Below are 14,298 nucleotides of genomic sequence, written 5' to 3'. Positions count from 1 at the left end.
GCTAAAAACCAGTTGTGGTTCTTTAATCCTTTAAAGGAGATTGAATGGGAAGCAGAACACAACGCCCAACGCGTTTCGGTCCTTCTTGAAACTTGTCCACAGATAATCAAAGCAGTCCTTCTTTCCTGTTTATATATCCCTCTAAATCTCTTTCCCTATGACACACTTCTGTTACCCTACTTATGGGATTTGTACTTCTAATGTGCAGATCTTTATCACGCATAGAAAGTGCTCATGTCATGAAAATTAAATGTGTGAAGAGGTTATGTTAAGACTAATGAAAAAGTTAAATAAAACAGAGAGAGAAGTCCAATGCAATAAAAGAAAATACAGAGCTGTCTGCTCATTATACATGCATTGCATATACCTATTCAGTCATAGTGCATTTGGTTAATGTGGTTTACTCATTGATCAGAATAGCATACACAGCATAAATGTAGGTTCTCCCGCCCCACCAATACAAATATAACAATACCTTCTTGTAGCTCGGCTGTATGTGAAGGACAACATCTATTATTATATGATGTAGTTTTCTCACATTGTAACTATTAATTCTATGTGCGATTTTATCGCATCTGTCCCAATTTCCGCGTTTGGTCGCCTTATCTGTTTACCACGTCACAGTCACATATTCAAATGACCCCATATCTATCACACGTCTCACAATTTGGGCGCCAGGTCGCCCCTTTTCCTTTTCACATTTTACCAGTCTCATATTTTTCATTTGCTGATGCACTGATTCCCACATTGCACATTATTCAGGCGTCTGGTCACTTTATCAGTCACACTGAAAATTTGATCTGCCATCTAGAGGGAGGCAGGGTCCATCATCTACTTATGTATGTTCTCTAATCAACTATGCTTCATGTCACTGTCCCTTCGATTCTATTGATTATTAGTTCTAACTCGCGTGCCCGGGCAGTACCCCCTTGATACCCATTTTTTGGGATCTTGGTTTCAATCACATCTTTTATGTGATAGCTTTGAAACCATTACTCTTTTGGGTAAGAATTTGGACAACTCCCCAGCTTGTTAGCTACAGGGATTCTCTTTCTGATCTTTTAAACAGACCCAACGTGACATCAATTCCATAGTTCAGGCATGTTTTCGAATGGTTTTGTAACCTGGGCCTTAGAAATTATTGGGAGAACCCACAGGATTTAGAGAAGGCCCATAAATTGTTTTTGAAAAAAGCATATTGGTCTCATGTCAGAAATAATTACATCCTTGGTTTATCACATGGACGATTGACCAATACCTTTCTTGGTTTTAAATGGTACCCTGAGTTTGAGTCCTTTTTAGATCTCATCCCCAATATTTTGGGGAAGAGTTTGTATGTTTGTTTCCGCTATGGGTGTTTACCGCTACTGGCTTTTGTTAATAGCCGGAGGATATCGACGGAAACTAGATTATGCCCATGTTGTAAAACTGTTCCGGAAACAGTTGAACATTTTATGTTCTTCTGTTCAGCGTACACCCTTCCTCGTCGCAAATGGATTCACCCAGCTTGTCAGACGTTGGGTTTTAGGGAATTTGTCACAGTTTCAGGATTTTAAAGAGCAATATTTCTGTTACTCTGATTCATACAGTTAGCAATTTTCTTGAGGCCGCATGGTATATACGAATACATTTCTTAAAAACTGCTGTAGTTTTAATTTAGGTATGCTCTGGGTAATGCGCTGATAGCTTTTATTGGTTCTTATTGTTAATAATGAATGATGTTTTTATTGTTGTTACTTATTATTAATGGATTTTACTGTACATGTATTTATATGAATTATGTGTTTTCTTTTTGCTTTGATGGTTTACGACTGAATAAAGCTTGTGTTAAATATAAAAATATAGTTATTAACTGTCTCTGGGTACCTAGATTTTTTGTGTAGGTATATAGAGGATGTATCTCTGTTTAAGGTAACCCTAGCATGTTGAAGAGCTGCAGGCAGTCTCTGGTAGATTCTGTAGCTGTCCTGAAAGTTTTTCTCTTGACTAGCCAGTTATCTAAATTGGGAAATACCTGATGACCTTGTCTTCAGAGATAATCAGCTACAGGTGCAATGCACTTTGTGAAACTAGCTGGGGCAGATTTGACACCAAAAGGAGTGACTTTGAACTGAAGAATGCGATTAGCCACTAGGAATTTTAACAACCTTCAATAAGCAGGGTTTATATGGATAAGAAAGCAAAATCAGTATGTCCAAATGTGTCATATAACCTTTGCTTTGGAGAAGTTGTAGAACCTCTTGTAAAGTAACCATGGAGAATTTCTACTTTTTCAGATATTTGTGAAGATTTTGAAAATGTAATCTCGATCTCCATTCTTCTGATTTTTTCCTGATATGAGAGAAATGGGAGTAAAAGCCACAGTTCTTCTGTGATTTTGGAACAAAATACACTGCTCCCTTTTTTTAACATGGTGGGGATTTCCTTTGGCAATATCGATGGGGCATTGTGGGTGGTGCTGTAGTTCGAGGTTTTTTAATAAACTCCAGAGTATGACCATAATTTATAAGGACCAACGCCCACAGTTTTGATGTTATGCTGGCCCACTCTTTGTAATTAAGAGAGATCTTTCCACCTTCAGGTGCATTCTGAAGTTTCGTGACTGATGTCATCTTGTAACCCTCTTCTCAATCCTTTGTTTCTCCCAGATTGGTTTCCTGTTCCTCTAGGAGAGGCCTGTTTATGGTAGGTGGTAGATGGTGGAGGCCCATACAGTTGCTGGTAGGACTGACAGTAGGGTAGTTGAGGTACAATATGCTCCTATCTATAGGGTTGTTAGCCTCCTCTGTATTAATACATGTCAATTGCTTGTACTCCTTAAGAGGATTGCGGGCACCTTTGTTAAAGGACACCTAGAGATCTTGCCGTCTCAATGTCTGACTTGGTGAACGGGAGAGCTTCATCAACATGAAGCTTAAACACGGCTTCATCATCATACAGCATGTCTAAGATTTTGGGCTGTACTTATGGCCTGAAAGAAGTAGAACGTAACCAGCCATGCCTTAAAAATACAGCGGCTCAGGCCTGATGCCTGAAACCAGTAGAAGCAATATCAATCCCTCTCTTTCTTTTAGAATACCTTCTGCCTCAGACTTTTTGTCCTCTAGTAAATGCTCAGATATAGTCCAGTATCTAACCACATTTTGCAGTCATATCTATTGAGTATATGGACAAAAAGAAAAAAGGGAGCACACTGCCTCACACTCCAGCAAAAAGTTAGCCCCAATGCATCATGGTAAATGCAGTTACTTCGTTTTGTGTTGAAAAAGTGATCAAAAGTCTTTCACCTAAGTAGGTGCAGCAAGTGCTGTGTATCTCTGGACACGTGTTTCTAGGTTTAGCCCGTCATCAACAGAGAGCAGCCAAGTCTGTGGGGTTGCTTGAAATGCCGCCAAAAGTCTTCTCAGGTTTATGTACCACTCACTGGCGCACAGGTGCCTCACCAGAGCTCGTCAGCTCGTTAGCTCAAGGGAGCAGTCATTGGACAAAAAGAAAAAAGGGAGCACACTGCCTCACACTCCAGCAAAAAGTTAGCCCCAATGCATCATGGTAAATGCAGTTACTTCGTTTTGTGTTGAAAAAGTGATCAAAAGTCTTTCACCTAAGTAGGTGCAGCAAGTGCTGTGTATCTCTGGACACGTGTTTCTAGGTTTGGCCCGTCATCAACAGAGAGCAGCCAAGTCTATGGGGTTGCTTGAAATGCCGCCAAAAGTCTTCTCAGGTTTATGTACCACTCACTGGCGCACAGGTGCCTCACCAGAGCTCGTCAGCTCGTTAGCTCAAGGGAGCAGTCATTGGACAAAAAGAAAAAAGGGAGCACACTGCCTCACACTCCAGCAAAAAGTTAGCCCCAATGCATCATGGTAAATGCAGTTACTTCGTTTTGTGTTGAAAAAGTGATCAAAAGTCTTTCACCTAAGTAGGTGCAGCAAGTGCTGTGTATCTCTGGACACGTGTTTCTAGGTTTAGCCCGTCATCAACAGAGAGCAGCCAAGTCTGTGGGGTTGCTTGAAATGCCGCCAAAAGTCTTCTCAGGTTTATGTACCACTCACTGGCGCACAGGTGCCTCACCAGAGCTCGTCAGCTCGTTAGCTCAAGGGAGCAGTCATTGGACAAAAAGAAAAAAGGGAGCACACTGCCTCACACTCCAGCAAAAAGTTAGCCCCAATGCATCATGGTAAATGCAGTTACTTCGTTTTGTGTTGAAAAAGTGATCAAAAGTCTTTCACCTAAGTAGGTGCAGCAAGTGCTGTGTATCTCTGGACACGTGTTTCTAGGTTTGGCCCGTCATCAACAGAGAGCAGCCAAGTCTGTGGGGTTGCTTGAAATGCCGCCAAAAGTCTTCTCAGGTTTATGTACCACTCACTGGCGCACAGGTGCCTCACCAGAGCTCGTCAGCTCGTTAGCTCAAGGGAGCAGTCATTGGACAAAAAGAAAAAAGGGAGCACACTGCCTCACACTCCAGCAAAAAGTTAGCCCCAATGCATCATGGTAAATGCAGTTACTTCGTTTTGTGTTGAAAAAGTGATCAAAAGTCTTTCACCTAAGTAGGTGCAGCAAGTGCTGTGTATCTCTGGACACGTGTTTCTAGGTTTAGCCCGTCATCAACAGAGAGCAGCCAAGTCTGTGGGGTTGCTTGAAATGCCGCCAAAAGTCTTCTCAGGTTTATGTACCACTCACTGGCGCACAGGTGCCTCACCAGAGCTCGTCAGCTCGTTAGCTCAAGGGAGCAGTCATTGGACAAAAAGAAAAAAGGGAGCACACTGCCTCACACTCCAGCAAAAAGTTAGCCACAATGCATCATGGTAAATGCAGTTACTTCGTTTTGTGTTGAAAAAGTGATCAAAAGTCTTTCACCTAAGTAGGTGCAGCAAGTGCTGTGTATCTCTGGACACGTGTTTCTAGGTTTAGCCCGTCATCAACAGAGAGCAGCCAAGTCTGTGGGGTTGCTTGAAATGCCGCCAAAAGTCTTCTCAGGTTTATGTACCACTCACTGGCGCACAGGTGCCTCACCAGAGCTCGTCAGCTCGTTAGCTCAAGGGAGCAGTCATTGGACAAAAAGAAAAAAGGGAGCACACTGCCTCACACTCCAGCAAAAAGTTAGCCCCAATGCATCATGGTAAATGCAGTTACTTCGTTTTGTGTTGAAAAAGTGATCAAAAGTCTTTCACCTAAGTAGGTGCAGCAAGTGCTGTGTATCTCTGGACACGTGTTTCTAGGTTTAGCCCGTCATCAATATCTATTGAGTATAGCTAAGGCACTGAAAGCTTGCTGGAGATAGCTGCTGTGGCAGAAAAACATTTGCCAAAGTTGTCCAGTCTACTGCCTTCTGTGACTTGTGGTACTGCACAAGATGAAGCTAGATTCCTGGAGCATCTTTGAGCAACTTGCATGACATTTTAATTTGCAAAGTGGTGATCAATCAGACACACATGAGAGTTTTATGGTGCTCTGAATTTTTTGACAAGTTGTGGGATTACTGCTGCCAGTATGGCTGATGTTTTTATGATTTTAATTCCATCAATCAAATGTGGTCAATGATTAGTATTTCTTCAACAGATTTTCTAGCTGATTCTTTAAAATTATAAGGAAAACAAACAGTCTACTTTGGGAGACCCTGTAGGCCAATTCTCTTAGCGGCACTCTCGCTTGAATTGTTAAATCAACATATATCAGCCAGTGAGAACACTACTACAGGGGAGTTACAACATCTAGAGTAGATAGAAAGTAGTTGTTAAATTCTGGGCCAGAATACTGAAGAGAATTAACTAACTGTAAATCCTCTTGATCTTCATTTGTATCTCGGCCATGTTTGGTAGAATAGATCAGGGTGGCAAAGGAAAATGATGTTACGAAGGAGGTACTGGGGTGTGCCTGGGTAGTAAATGTACCTGTGTACAAGGTGTTGTTGGTCTTTTTTGTGGCCTAGTGTCCAACTGTGTTGCATGCTTCTAAGCTTGCATTTTAGGATCAGGATGTGGTTCTCGAACACGCTTAATCAACAAGCGTCGAATGCAGGTCCTTGATCAAAAGTCAAACCATTTGGATCATCTTAGGTGGTGCTTGCATTATTTGTTCATATGTTTTCAATCTGTATTGCCATTTTCATCATCATCATCATCCTAATGCTTGTCAAAAGGCTGGTAAAAGCCTGTAGTGTACGTATTATCTATGTGGCCTTGATTTGTTGAAAATATGCTCACTTTGCATTTGTATTCTTCTTGCTCATAGCATTTTACTTTTATCTCTGTAGAACTTAATGATGGTCCAAAATGTCCTTCTTCGTCTGAATCTTCCATGTCAAGAAGGCACTGCAGTGGATAAGGCAAGACAATACTTAGCAAAGTATGTTCAGGCATTATTATCATTGGAATACTCTTATCAGAAATCAGGGCTATTCTTATGGATTTTAATGATGTCAGTATACCCATTCCCGTTGACGGTGTGGTCATCGTCATTGCAGAAGGTGACATATTGGATAATGTTGTTGCATGCATTGTATCTAAAGTTGTTTTCGGAGGTGTTCTCACTAACAGTGTCGTTTTTTTTTTTTTTAAACGTTCTTATTGAGTTTAGTACATAGCAACTTGAGAACTAAGCCCAATATTCATTACAGCGTGGTTTTACAGAGGAATCATTTTCAACGGCTGACAGAGTCAGCTGTCCACGTGTTGATGAGGTTTTTACAATATCACAAGGTCTAGTCAACAGAGTATTTGTCGACAGTGTCATCGATGTTAAGGATTTCGTTGAATTACACATTTTCTTCTATGTCGTATTCAATGGCAGTACTTTCATTAATGGTGTTGGTATCAATAATGGCTTTAAATCAGCAGTCTTGTCGTCAACAGTGCATTCTTCATCACTTACATTGATGATGATGATGTTTTCACCAGCAGCAAAGATGACATGTTTCTTTGACAATTTCAGGATCATTTTATTCTTCTTAGGAGTTGCTTGCTAAGAAAAAGTCTTGAGATGCTTTTTGATGGTGTTTTTTCCAGTAAGAACCATTACCTCTTAGGTTGGGCTTTCCTCCTCTGCTGACTTTTTAAAATAATTTTTTGGTGGTTCTTCAGAGGCAGAAATATTTTACCTCAGATAATGCCTTTGAAGGATGTTCAGAGTGTGAATGTGTTCTTTTATGTGATTTTCCTGCTGATCTGTAAGAGCCTTCCTTCTCTTGCTCAGAAATCTATAAACCACTAGTTTTCGTGTACTGAAGCCATAATAACAGCTTTGCTTCTCTACCCTTGAGAATTTTTCTAGATGTGTTGTCCCTTGCCTTTTGGAATGAATGAATGCAATACTTGCACTCATTGTGGGTGTGCCCAAAATGGTACCTCTTTTTTCACAAACCCCATGTGATCTAAAAAAACACTTTTTTCGAAGAATCAGACATGGCCTGGTGTATTAGGTTTATGACGGTGATAGGGCAATGTCAATTTCTTCAGAAATGCTGAGAAACAGGAACAAACCAACTTATCTGGCTGACTGACTGAGCAGAGCTCAGGGAGACTCCCTTCGCTCATGATGCGCAGTAGAAATCTGAACTATGACAAACTGGGAGGGGAAGAATGTGCTGTGCTTTGCTCCAATTGGCTCAGTTTTGGATCTTTTAAAATTATACGGATGAGTAACTTTTAAGATTATGTGAAATCCTTTTGGTGTATGATAACATTGTATTGCTCATAAGGAATACTGTGAGACTCTCAGTACGATGATGGGACTGAATCACGCATGTGAATCTATGAAATATCTAATATTGGAGATTAGAGATGTATAATATAAAAGTATTAATTTATTATATATAAATACATTGTGACTAGAAGCATGTAAATGGCTGGCTAACAAAGTTTTAATATAGTGCAACGTGCTGTTAAGGTATGTTACTAGATGCTTAGAACAAAGAAGAGAAAGGGAATAGACAAAATGAAAATCTATAGATTGGATATAAAGCAGCAAGTCAAAATACTATTTCCCCACATTAGAACGTTCTGTGTGTTTTCTCTGCCTCATTTCTTAAAACACTGAAACACAGCTTTTACCATTGTCAAAAGACTGTTGATAACCTCTTCATTTATAGATTACTATGGCACTGGAGATCATGCATACAGATTATGCCATGAAAACGTTCCATAATTTCACTGGTGCATCCTGTTAGGGGGTGGGGAAGGAACTGTACTCAAGATGCAACCACAATTCCTGTCAGGGTAAAAACACAAGCAACCCTAAGTGAACCTTTGCTTAGCCCTCTGGTAGTGTGGCACAAAATAAGTCAGGCTCAATTTAGAGAAAATGTGTAAAGTATTTACCCAGCACGTCAAACAGTAATTAAGTGAAAACACAACACAAGAAACATCCTACATCAACTTAGAAAAATAGTGTAAAATGTAATGAATTATTTGACAACAAAACAACAATCCAATGAGTAGAAACAGAGATATGAAATTTCGAATATTTAAGGTAAGTATAGCGGCAAAAAGCACAAAGCACCACTGGGGTCATCTGGTTGTGCGAGTTGAGACCAACAGAGATGGAATGTGGGCCGAATACAGGGACCAGGTTATTACAGCTGAAAGAGTTACCTTCAAAATTCCAGAGCCGAGAGCCGCGAGGAGCAGAAAAAGTATTGTGGATGGTCGTAGCTGTAGCATGAAGAGCAGGCCTGGTGATGTGGATGGTCGTCTCTGTATCGTGAAGGTCTTGTTGCACGCCCCAGACAGTTGTTGCTAGAGATTCACATTGGAGGTCACTGCGGGCTGTTAAAGCTGAAGCACAAAATGCAGATGTCATGTTGCTGGGTTTCTATGGAGGTCGATAGAGTGCAAAGAGTAGGGTTCAATAAAGCTTCGCATTGGCGGGTGGCGCAGACAGCAAGATCTTGCTGCAAAGAGTCCAAAACTTTAAAAGTTCATCTTTTCTTGGGAAGCAAGCTCAACTAATATCAGAACCAGAGGGGCACCTCTTGGGGATCAAGAACGCACTCCAGCAGAGTTCAGCAGGGCTCAGGCAGGTCCAGTTGCAGGTCAAGGCAGCAGGTCAGCTGGGCAGATGCAGGGAGAACTCTGGAGCTTGTATTGTCCCTCTAACTCAGAGCAGGAGGTCAGTCAACTGACTCTTGGATTTGCTTCAGTATACAATGGAGGGTGCAGGTCCAGTCTTCTTTCTCAGAAAGGAGGCAGCAAAGTCCTTCTGGCAGCTGAACAGCACAGCACAGCACAGCAGTACTTCTTATGTAGTAGCCACAGGTCCAGAGGTAGACTAAAGAGTTGGGTCAATATTTACACTTAGTGCCAGCTTTAAAGTAGAAAACTCTCTAGAGGTTTACCCCCCTCCCCACTCCCCTCTGAGAGATGCTTGAATCTCCTCCCTCTCTGCCCTAGCCCCAGTACAGTCTTTGTGATGTGTTGGGTGACAGCTTCTTCCACTCATCAATCAGATATGGCTCATCCCATCAACACCTATTTCCCCTTTTTCTGTCTGGGAGTAATATACACAGACTAACTGACAGCTACACTTAGTGATGTGACACAGGATACAGAGACCAAATAGTTAGGGCAAAAAATGCCAACTTTCTAAAAGTGGCATTTTCAGAACTGCAACTTGAAATCTGATTTTACAAATTAATGAGGGTTTAAAATTACAATTTAGACACCAAACTTCCTAACTCCTCCTAATTGAAACTTATCACTTATTCAATGTAACAAGTTAACCTACTGCTATCCTATTGGAGAGGTAGGCCTCACAGTAGTGAATAAGGAATTCGGGGTTTTTTCACTACCACCACAATTAAAACTTAAAAGTACCTGTACAACTTTCTTAATGCACTGCACTCTGCCCTATGGGCTGTTTAGGGCCTAATCTCCTGATAGTTTATATGTATTAAAAAGGGAGGTTTAAGCCTGGCAAAAGTTTTATTTTGCAAGGTTGCAAATGTCAGTTTAAAACTGCACACACAGGCTGCAATGACAGGCCTGAGACGTGCTTGAAGGCCTACTTAGGTGGGTGGCACAAAGATTGCTACAGGCCCACTAGTAGCATCTAATTTACAGGTCCTGGGTACATGGAGAAGCATGGTAACCTCAGACCTCTCAAAGTGGGGTTTGGGGTGGTTTATATACAAGACCCGCAAAGGGCTCTTGGGGGTCTTTAGGGCCACCAGGTAGGCGACCACACCCCTTACTCTCCTTCACCACCTAGGGCCCAGACTATTGGACTTGTAAGGCCCTGGGTCCTACTGGCTCCATCACCCATTCTTTTTAGCCAGGCTGAAACTCGGCCAGAGTGGCCTTCTCGTTATACCAGAGAGTCACATTCTTGTATGCCTTCTTCCAGAAGCGCATTATCTGGGTGCAGAGGGCCAGGATAGATCTAATCATATCCTGATGGGCTTCCTTGGGCTCTTGCTCCTGACTCTCCTTTACTAGGTTGAGAGGCCCTCTGATAGGGTGAATTCACGGAGGTTCAAATGGGCTGAATCCAACCCCATTATCTGGTACCTCCCTGTGAGCAAACAAGAGGCATGAAAAGAGGATGTCACGCCTCCGCCTCAAGGGCACTGACAGGCCCATTATCATGCCTTTGAGGTTTTTGTTGAAACTTTCAACAAGCCCATTGGTTTGGAGATGATAGAGTTTAGAAAACTTGCATGTTACTATGTTTTAATTTCTGAGTTCTGCAATCTTCTCCTATGTGGGGAAAAAACAAGTTCTGCAAACAGGTAGGGTAAAGCGACTTACAAGACTAAGCTCCAGGAGTTAAGGTGAGTGGTGGGCAAGGTCCAAGGCAGCACCAGCAGTACACCACCAGCAGCAATGAGCGGCTGGGTGCAGGATGCAAAACAGCATTGGGTGCACAATAAATTTCGATTGCGCAAAGAGGCTGCAGGCTCTGGCCAGGAAGCTGGTCGGGCAGATCCAACAGTGGAGCTCAGGCCTCGTGATGCTCAGGCACCGTTAGGCACCTTTTGTCCTCTTCGCAAAAGCTCAGAGGCAACAGGAGCAGAAGTATCTTCAGGTGACAGGTTTTCCTTACCGGAACAGTTGCAGTAGAGAGTGTGCTGCATGCATAGGCTGCAGGCATTGTTGGGGAGTCCAGGAGGAGTGAAACCACAATGGACTTGGACTCTGGAGATCTAGGGGAACCTTGTTGGCACATGAGATCCACTTCAACTTGGGTCCGAGAGGGCAGGTGTCGGGTTTTGGCAGTTCCGGAGGCTTCAGAGTCGCTTCTTTGAAGTTGGCTGGAGAACAGGTCTGCTGTGCACGGAGGTCTTGAAACTTTTTCGAAGGCAGGCAGTCTTCCCAGGTTTCTGGAGACACAGCTGCAGGATGAGTCAACTTTGGTGCAAATTTTGATGAGGATGCAGACAGGCCAGCAGGGTTGGTACCAGGTCAGCTCCTTCTTTTATCCTCTTCTCCATTCGCAGCTCTTTGGTGTCCTTGGTCTTCTTAGGTCATCAGCTTCTGCTTCTCTGGTGCCAGGGGCTCCCCTAAATACTGAATTCAGGGGCATTTTGGGGACCGTAGGGTAGCAGCCAATGGCCTACTTACCCTTGGGATCGCTACATCCTCTATATGACCACTTTCTTGGGAAGTGGGCATAACCCTGTCCCAGAGTTCCAAAATCTGGCAACACCAAGATGGCAGATTCTGAAATGTATTGTCCATGTCAGGCAGCTCACCTTCGGTGGGTCTGACCTGAGGAGTTAACACACCTTTCTGAGTATGAAATTTTCTGCCTATCCAGGTGCCGAATGGGACCTGGGGTGGGGGACATCATTCCCTTGTGAGAGAAGCCAGATCTGCATACCAAGGGTGATGGGCTTCCAGGAAGCTCCCCACTTTGGAATGTGGATTTGCAGGCCATCCTGTTGGGTGGGAGTGTGTAACCCTACTAGAGAAGGCTTTGTGTTTGACCGTCCAAGAGCAAAGGCTTTCACTGTAGGTGGTCAGACTCAAGTCTGGTGGAGGCAGGCTGGCTCAAACTAGTCAGCGAGCACACCAGCTGCTTGTAGGTTTTCAGGGGGCACCTCTAAGGTGCACTCTGGGTGCATGTATTGATAACTCTATCACTGAAATCAGTGTGGACTTATCCATATGAGATCTTTGATACCAACCATCCCAATCTTCAGTGAAGCCATCATGTAGCTGGGGAACTCGTACTAACTAGTGTCCAGCACATGTATTTAAAATGGCTTCTCTGTCCACTTACTATGTCTAAGAATCGTTAAAGACTTAGGAGGGACATATCTGCTCTTGCAGATATGCCCTCCCAGGTAATATAATGTACCCTGCCTTAGGGCTTTAAGACCTGCTGTAGGGGTGACTTGCCTATATTGCATGTAGTGTTAGGGGACATGGCACACAGGCTGTGTGCCATTTTGTGTTTTCACTTTTGTCTACACCAAGACATGCAGCCTTCAACGACAGTCTGTCATGTGCCTGGTGAGGGGGTCCCTTCAGGTGGCACAAATAGTGCTGCAGCTCTTAGGTACCCTCTTTAGCATCTCAGGCCCTAGGTTCCAGGGGTGACATTTACTAAGGACTTACAGAGGGTGCTAAAGGTCTTTCCAATTGGGGGAACAATTGTACAGTTTTGGGAAAGAGATCTGGCACTGGGGACCTGGTTAGGATGAACCCATTGAATTTGGCACTTTCCCACATGACACCCTCCCAAACTAAAGAGGATGAAACTAGCCTTTACCAAGAGAGTCTTCAGCTTCTAAGTGGATGAACCTGGAAAGGCCATCTGCATTGGCCTCACCGTTGTGAAGGAGTAATCCGTCTGTCTAAATCTAAATCAGGCCCTTAGGTGCAGTCTGGCCCTGAAGACTTCAATGCAGTGAAGTCTGTCTGGGGATCTCGAGATTGAGTTGCTGGGCAGTCCGTCTCTGCTCTCTTGCTGAACTGCAAGCAAAATCCTATAGTCCATGCCCTCTAGCAGTGGTACTCAAAGTACGGCCTGTGGGCCGCTAGCAGCCCGGCAGTCCTTTCCTTGCATCCCACAGTTCTCTCTCGGGGACCTATAATTGCAGCAGAGAAAACTGCTCCAGGTCTGTTATTAGGTTATAAAACGATGTTTCAAAGGCATGTTGTTTGTACTTTTCTGTTACAACAGCCAGTTTAGCTTGTACTTTCAGCAAGGCATTCTAGCTCATAGGAGAACACTTAGCTGAGAGAACAGTTGAGGTGCATAACAAAGGAAACGGTGATCATGAGTTGAGTGGGGCAGAATCAGTAACTGAGGGGAGGGGGCTCAGGCAGGTAAGATAAAATATTATTAAACTATTTTGTTGTAGCATAACTCACAGGTAGCAGAATGTGTAATGTAATGCACACACCTTAAAAATGAATGCAAGTTTAACTGATCTGTAGATATGCACTGTTTTGATAGGACAACTCAACAATCACTATAGAATTCAAATGTATGTGTGTAACTGGAAGGTAACGGAGTTAAATTCTGGTTTGTGCACTTAGGAAAAGCGGTGCCTATGTATAATGCTATGAGGTACTATCCTGTGACAGCATGAGATAAAAAAAATTATAACACACAATAGAATGTAGGCTACATTTTTTTTTTTTTAAAGCTATTGGCGCACACACTAAAAGATAAAATGCTGCACAATGTGCAAAAAAGTTTTGAAAGAAAGGATTTTCTAGTAATCTTTGGGACCAGTGTATTTCTTCCATCCCGAAAATCCCCCAGTCTACCCTGTCTCCTTGGGAATGCCACGGCATTGATGAGGCCCTCGGGCACAGACCAGATTGTACATTTTGGCGAAAAAATGTTTGTTAGTACCTAAATTGCAGGGGGAAAGGGATAAAGGCACCCAGCACATACAACCTACTACCATCTGTAAGACCAGTGCTTTAAATGGGCAGCTACTGTGAAGTACTGAGTACCTGCACTTCTTTCATTTGAAAGGGAGAGTACCTACACTTTTCAGCACAGTTGCAATACATTTAATGGGAGAGTACCGGCACTTCTGAGGAGCAAACCGGTACTCTAAAGAGTGAATATCTGCACTTCTAATTTCCATTTAAAGCACAGCTACTAAGATGGACAGGTCGTGGGCTTTTAGTTCAAATTACGTGATACCTCCAAACCGTGAGGTTTTAAACCTAGGGATTCAACTCAACTTAGTATACTTTTGATGTGAAATCACTGAGAAAGAAATGCCATGCAGTGTTACCCAAACGAGGTGGTGTTAAAGTATATAACATAACACGGAAATTCATGCAGAGACGGAAATCTCATTTCACCGTTCCAATCAAGCTCCTTCAAAGTCCACAC

General features: G+C 42.9%; 1 protein-coding gene across 4 annotated transcripts in view; it reads right to left on the bottom strand.

The window, feature by feature from the left end:
- The window catches only part of CDK19 (cyclin dependent kinase 19), a 1,195,971-nt gene that overhangs the window by 662,101 nt on the left and 519,572 nt on the right, over positions 1 to 14,298 (bottom strand). The gene's annotated exons all lie outside the window — the stretch shown is intronic.

This window comes from Pleurodeles waltl, chromosome 5, assembly GCF_031143425.1.
Source record: "Pleurodeles waltl isolate 20211129_DDA chromosome 5, aPleWal1.hap1.20221129, whole genome shotgun sequence".
NCBI lineage: Eukaryota > Metazoa > Chordata > Amphibia > Caudata > Salamandridae > Pleurodeles > Pleurodeles waltl.
This window is presented reverse-complemented; position numbering and strand designations above follow the sequence as displayed.